Genomic DNA, 8,264 nt, shown 5'->3' on the forward strand with positions numbered 1-8,264 from the left:
GAGAGAGAGAGAAAAAAAAAAAAAAAAAAAGAGAAGGAGAAAGTGCCGCCGCCGCCGAATATTGTGGGTAGAATTAATTTGATGAAGGCGAGCGTAGGTAATCATAGTTTCCACGCCGCCTTGTAGGACCCTCCATTTGCTTGTCGGCCCACGGTGAGGCCGTCACTCTGCCACTTTTCTCACTCCCATTAACTCGTGCTTCGCGATGTGGCGTGCCTTTCTTAGCCTGGCAACAACACAATACCATTTACTTTTCCTTTTTTTTTTTTTTTTTTTTTTTTTCCCCTTTTTTGAACTATTTACTTTTACTTTTCCTTTTTTTCTACACACGGCAATTGGAATGTCCATATTCTCTCTTACATACTTTTCCGATCAAATAAAACGTTTTTTAAATATTTTGAAATAAAATAAAATTTTATAATATAAGAATTTTCATCACATAATTAATTAATTAATTATTTACTTAATATTATTTAAAGGCATAGGCGATGATGATGATTCACCAAAATCACCAAATTAAGTCCAGAACAATTTTTGGCATTACAAGGGCAAGAAAGGAAAAGGAGAAGACAGAGAAGGGCTGAAGAGGGAGGGAGACACAGGCGTGTGGTGTCACAGTAAAGGAGGACGAGAGAGTCCGTAACGTTGACGAAACCCAATGTCACGCTTTCCAAGACGAGAGAATGTCTCGTATGGCGCGGAATCTGACACGCCGAAAGACGGTGACAAGCGTTCTGTTTCTAGTGGTCCCCATGTTCGCTGGGAGGCAGTGAGAGAAGTACTGTAGTGGTCCCGCCCCTTAGGATTCCTCGGAAGGAATGTATGTATAAATTATAATTAGTGGGTACATGTCCCCACCACCCTTCTTTCTTTCTTAAAAAAAAAAAAAAAAAAAAAAAAAAAAAAAAAAAAAAAAAATTAATAATAGCTTTGACCTATAACTCTAACCCAAGTGGTTTCTTCTCTATTAGACAAAAAAAAAAAAAAAAAAAAAAAAAAAAAATTATAAAAAAAAAAAAATATGAAGAAGTTATTTTAGGTGGAAGGAATAAAAAAAATGTGCGTGGGTGGCGAGGATCACGTTGTAAAGTAGAGGAGCAGCTTCACGCGTGCGGGGGCCACAAAATATGAGCCCACACGTGGGAACCACACAAAGATATGGTCTGCTAGCGTGTAGGTCACGCTACACAAACCCTATTCAATAGCCACTTGTAAAACTTTGTTAATTAATAATAATATAAAGTGAAATGGCACACTTTTCTATGCTACTGGCGCGAGTGGCGGGTTATGTAAGCACTTTTACCAGCCCAAATCCTATTATATTATTATTATTATTATTATTATTATTTTTAATCTCTTGAATTAGGCCGGCCATTATCTTTTAATCCCAGATTTAGGACTTGGTAAAAAGCACATTTGTAAGCAATAATGTAATGGGAAAACAGCGTAAGATTAGGGTATGATTTTAAATTAAAAATTGAAAAAATAATAAAATTAAAAAATGTTCGTGTTGGGTCCATCTTCGGATGCGGAAAATCCAAGAATCAAAGTCCACCTTCCTTGGTCTGCCATTTATGGTTTTTAACCAATTATAGATGCGCCCGAATTTGATTTGTGATAGATGAACACGACTTTGAATTGACTTTATTATTATCTTTCTGGAAAAATTAAAAGTTGACCCATTCGGTCTGCTCTACCCATTTGCTAAGGTCTTCAAATAGGCTTTACCAAAAGCTTCGTATGCTCACTTTCACTTGATCATCCCTACGTCAACTCTTCCAATTGAGAAAATACTAATAAGGAAAGATTTTTTATTTTATATATATATATATTAAGAAGAGAGTTGGAGGGAAGGGAGTCACATGTCACAAATGGTAGTTTAGAAACAAGTGAGCATGAGGTTTCCGTTCTTGAGGACTAATTAATTTTACTCCTTAACCAAAAAATTAAAAAAAATAAAAAAAATAAAAAAAATAGGCATTTAAGATTAATATTTCCAATACTTGATGAGGCAATGTATGGAGTTAGTTTTTATTACAATAAACATGTGCCCTTTCTCTCTTATACATTGTGTTGGCACCTTGGTATGTGAGGATGCCAAGGTACCTAAATCCTATAAACCCTTTAAAAAAAATAAAATAAATTAATAAATTAACTCCCAACATTATCATATTATATTAAAGTACGGTCTCCTTAAGTCAAAAATTATTTGTTAAAACATCATAGTTGATTCTAAATGGGTTAACTTCTTAGATAGAGGAGTCACCACTATAGCTTAAAAAAGAGGTTAACGGCCAACATGAAAGTGGAAGCTAAATCTTAAAAAGATAAAGATTGTTTGGCCTAATTTGTCATAGATCCAATTAAAATAAAGCATACTTAAATGATTAAATATTACATAATTATAATAAATATAAATATAAATACACATTCATATGCCCTTCTCATGACACAAAAATATACTGATAATAACGCTAAAACAAATTATTAGTTGATTAAAATTTTATTCTTTTACTTATAAAAAAAAAAAAAAAAATTTATTCTTTTATTGATGAAAGTTGACAAAGTCACAAAAACAGTAAACTAGAATTCAAAACTACACACGTGCGCTACTAGTTGTTGGTGTAAATTTTTATTATTTTATTAAGGAATTCCTTTTTTTCTTTCTTCTGTAAAACAATCAATGATGCCGTTTAGTGAAATGTCTTCATGTTAGTTATTGTTGGTGACAAGTTTGGTAAGATAATTTTGACAAATTGACATCGAATTCCGTGTGCTTAGTTTTCAATTGAAGTTAATTAGAGTTAATAGAATTATATATATAGAGACTATTTGGTATTTACTTATTTATTTCTAAAGTTTGAACCCGAGAGTTTCTAGAGAGAGAGAGAGAGAGAGCGAGCGAGCCTGAGTTTTGGTGTGTTCCCCGGGGGAGGGGGAGGTTCTACGCCTCCCTCCCCTAGTGGTGATGTCCTCCTTGCCCTTTTAGGGGGAGGTTTTTTGTTCCTCCCCGGTTAGATTCAGTAGAGTTTAGGTGTCTTACAACCATTAGGGCTGTAGAGTTTTGTTCCCTCGGGTTAGATCTGGTGATGGTTGTTGTTCCCTAGCAGAAGACTTCACGGTTTTGGGTTGGGGAGAGACTTTTTCGGTGCCTCCGACGGAGTTTTCTGACCTGGTTTTATTTGTTTTGGGTTTTTACTTTGGAGTCAAATCTGCTCACTCTTGCAGGTTTTCTCAAGACACCACAGGGATCACCAGCTTCTTCCGGTCCAGCAACTTCTAGCCACGACAGTGCCGGCTCTCCACGCTCAGCTCGTGGCCTGCACGTGCCGTTGCCGACGGCGGCGCTTCCCGGCTCCGGTCTCGTTTTGGTTTTCTGTTTAGGGCGTTTTGTTGTTTTTTTTTTCTTTTTCTTTTTCCACAGTCTGCCTGTGTGATACTTAAATGTTACTAAACTATTTGTTGGCTTAGATGCTAGATCTACCCTCTATTATTTGTTGTCTATGCTGAAATGTAAAGAGTGGCTCATTATTGTCCTTGTAATATTTATGTATTGTTTAGGTTACTGTTCAAATCAGATTTTCTAGCTTAGGGTGTAAGGGTCTTATACCTCTTTTATATGTATTTGTCCTTGCCCTGGAGATTTCTTCAAAAATATATAATAGCACGTGCTATTTGTTCCAAAAAAAAAAATCTGAAGTTTGAATGCTAGTCCAACATCCTCAATTGGGAAGCAAACACTTTATATGATCCAATTCTAAGATAAAGCCCACTTATTTGATGTTAGGGTATAAATTTACAAACCTTAAAATTAAACGAAAAAAAAAAAAGAGAAAACAAAAACAGGCATAAATTTATAAATATATGCATGTAATAAAATAGTTATAAGGATCTAACTAGAAGGATTTTGTCTGGTTAGGGTAAAAATCCGATGGAGGAAAAAAGAGAAAAAAAAAAAAAAAAAGAAAAGAAAGAAAGATAAAATATGTTATAATAATTCTTACGTTTTGTTTTTCCATATATATATATATATATATATATATATATAGAAGTGTAACATAACTCTACATAAAGAGTTATATTACTTCTCAATACAATAATGTAGAGTTATATTGCTTCTCTATAACTTCCATGGAAGTTATCACCTCTATAGGGATGATTGAGTGTTGGGATGACCACACTAAATATGGTATGATCATCCCTACATCTACATCTCTCACTTTATCACATTATAATATTTTGGTAATAAACTTTAGTATAGCATGATTACCATAGTGGTAATAGTTTTCATCCATACTAACTCTCACCTGTAAAACCTATAGTCAGTATTAGATCTTGATATTATTATACGTGCGCACGTTTCTTCTTTTCATTTTTATCTGACGGCATCATTTACCATATATTATCACACCAATAACATATTTATCTGATGGCATCATTTCATTATCTAAGAAACGAACGGCATCAATTTTTCATGATTGGGAGTATAATCCATACCCATTCCATGATTGACGACTTCAGTCATGCACAAAATCATGTGTTAACCTGCACTAAATTTTTGATCATGTACTTCCTAGAAAGTCACTATTCCTAAGGTTTTCCTTAATGCACCTTATTAGTATCTTTTTACACTTTCAAAGCATAGATATTACTCAATCTCAATATAATGTTTTTCAAATGAATTTCACATTTATGTGAGATGTAATATTTGTATCTTGTTAATGTTGTCTGCTCTTAATTTACCATTATTTTACCATAGAGTAGAAGTGCATAAAATCGTTCTTCTAAGCGTCCTCGGATCCTTCTGACTATGCATTAACCCATGTAGCTATCACTTAAGTATATCTCAATCTCATTGTTGCTACGTGTTCTCTGAATTTTTCTAAAGACAATCATTTGATCATAGAATCGGCTACCATTTCAATTGATGAAATAAATTCAACATTTATTTCACATTTCTCTACTATATCTTGAATATAGTGATAATTTATATCAATGTGTAAACACCTTTAATACTATGTGCTCTACTTTTATTAAAGAAATAACATACTTATTATCACAAAACACATTGACAGGTCTATTAGTTATACTTAAATTTAAACTTTCAACAAAATATCCAATCCAGACTGCATTACTTATTGCTGTGCTGCAATGATATATACTCAGCGTCCATTGTGGATTTTCCAGCACAATTATGTTTCTTGCTAGACCAAGAAGCAGTTGTACTACCAAATAGGAACACATAACCACTTACAAATTTTCTGTTATTTGCATCTCATGCAAAATCTGCGTATGTGTATCCTGCAATTTTTAGATCACTTATACTAAAACATAGCTTGATGTTTTTGGTACCTTGTAAATATCTAAATTTTCTTTTTACTACTTGCCAGTGTGCCTTCCCTATATTGGACTGATATCTATTCACCAATCCTACCGCATGACAAATATCAGGTCTTGTATAAGTCATACCATGCATAAGACTACCCATTGCCTGAGCGTAGGGAACCGATTCCATTTCTTTAACATCTGTCTCATTTTAGGGACACATCGTCTTGCTCAAATGTTGACCTTCTGAAATAGGTGTACTTAAAGGTTTACAATTATCCATTTTAAACTTTTTAAGTATCTTTTCCATATATTTTAATGATACAAGTATAAAAATTTTGAATTTCTATCTCTAGAGATTCTTATTTTCAAAACATAGTTAGCAGTGCCCATGTCTTTCATTTCAAACTTGGATGCTAAGAAAATTTTAGTTTTACTAATCATATCAGGGAAATTTCTAGTCAACAATATGTCATCTACATATAATGATAATATAGTTAATTTATCATTATTTTTACATATATAAACGCAATGATCTAGTGGACTTACCTTGAAACCATTTTCTAGTATAACTTGGTGGAATTTCAAATACCATTGCCTCAAAGTTTGTTTTAGTCCATTATAGATCTTTTCAATTTGTAGACCTTTTCTTCATATTCATCTTGTTTAAATCCCTCGGGTTGAATCATATAGATGTCTTATTTTAATTCTCCATTTAAAAATGTTGTCTTCACATTTAGTTGATGTAATTCTAGATCCATTTTAGCTACAATATACATAATTATTCTAATAGAGGTGAACTCTGCTACAGGTAAATATCTATCTACAAAGTCTATATCGGGTTACTGAGTAAATCCTTGGGCTACCAACCTAGCTTTGTATTTGTCTAAGCTTCCATCTGCTTTGAATTTCTTTCTGAGTACCCACTTGCATCTGATTGCTTTCCTTTGACTTGGGAGATTCTGTGAGTTCCCATACATCGTTGTTCCAGATTGAATCAATATCATAATTCATAGCTTCAATCCATTTATCAGCATCAATGCTATTAGTTGATTCTTTAAAATTCATTGGATCATCTTTTAGATTTATGTCATCTACACTTAGAACATAATGATCTTTCAATATAATTGATGGCCACCTTTGTCTTTTATTCTCACTGTTATTATCTTCTATATCCATGTGAGATAGATTGTCAGATTTATTTTTAATACCCCCACTAATCTAAAGATCTCTCTCATGTGTGTTGTTTAGTGGAGAATTTATTGATGTTAGATATGGAGGGAGGCTCTTTGTCTTGAAAAATGTGAGTTCATCTGTAGGAGTGATTTAATTGGTATTCTCAAGAAAAACAAAATCCCTACTTTCTATCAATCCTTTTTCACAATGATAAAATCTATAATTGCTACCATTATCCACATATCCTATAAACCTGCATTCCCAGGTTTTGCTTCTTAATTTATCTCTTAGAGGTTTTGGAATAAATACATGTGCTTTTACATCCCCATACTCTGAGATGTTAAACATTTGGTTTGAGACTTGTTCAATATTCACAAAGTGTGAGTAGCTTTGATTTGGTTTTAACTCTGTTAAAAATATATGCTGCAGTTGATAATGCCTCTCCCCAAAAATAAACAGGTAAATCAGCATAGGCCATCATGGATCTAGTCATTTCCATCAAAGTTCTATTTCATCTTTCTTCAATGCCATTTTGTTGAGGTTTATAAGGCATCGTAAATAAATGTCGTATTCCATTTTTCTTACAGAAAAATTCTATGGCTTTGTACTCACCACCTTTATCATTATTCAAGCTTTTTATGGATCTACCTAATTGTTTTTCAACTTCTAATTTATATTCTTTAAATTTTTCAATAGCCTCGGACTTATGTATAATGAGGTAGATATGTACATATTTTGAATAATTATTAGTAAAAGTAATAAAATATTCCATTTCTTTGTGTGTTTTAGTTCTTAAAGGTCCACATATATCTGAGTGAATTATTTCTAATAATTATGTTGATTTCCAATGTTTTAAAAAGACTTATTCGTCTATTTCCCTTTAATACATGATTCACATATATTGAAATCTTTAGAATTGATTTTTGGTAACAATCCACCCTTACTCATTTGGATTAATTTATCCTTATTTATGTGACCTAATCTTAAATGTCATAAGAAAGAACTATCAATCGACACAGTCAAATAATCAGAAATAGATATTTTATTATCAACTTTGAGAAAACACATATTGTCTATTTTTGTACCCTTTACTGATATATTTCCTCTACTAATGTAGACCTTTCATGATTTAAATTTAATAGTGTATCATTTGTCATCTAATACGGGTACATATATTAGATTTCGATGGATACTTGGTACGTACAAGACATTGTATAAAACAATAACAAACCCATTGGCAGAAATCTTAAATTTTTCCTCTAATAAGACTTCACTATAAGTATTGTTGCCCATGTAAACTTTGTGTTCTTCGACTGGCTTTTCTTTGAAATCTACAAAAAATTCTCAACTTCTTGTGATATGTCTTGTTGTTGTTGAATCTTTCCACCATGAATTTTTAGTCGGTTCTATCATCATTACTTCAGTAATTGTCATAACAGTTTCTTGCTGCCATTGTGTTTTGGACAATTTGCTTAAAATGTCCCATGTTCCACATCTGTATCATGTTCTTTTGCTTTTGAAATTTCTTTCTGGTTTACCCTTCCATTTTCTTTTCAAATTCTTCAAGTGTCCTCTAAATGTGGGCGCATGCGATTTTTGTGCAGTTGTTTATGCCATCATTAAGTTTGTAGCTTTCTCTTATATTTTTCTTTGCTTCATCCTTCCTTTTTCCAACACAAGTAGTAATGCGAATGATGTCACGAAAAAATCTTTTCTACTAAGTGTCAAAGAAGTGACCATATACTCCCATGATAAAGGAAAAC

This window comes from Alnus glutinosa, chromosome 6 (genome assembly GCF_958979055.1).
Source record: "Alnus glutinosa chromosome 6, dhAlnGlut1.1, whole genome shotgun sequence".
NCBI lineage: Eukaryota > Viridiplantae > Streptophyta > Magnoliopsida > Fagales > Betulaceae > Alnus > Alnus glutinosa.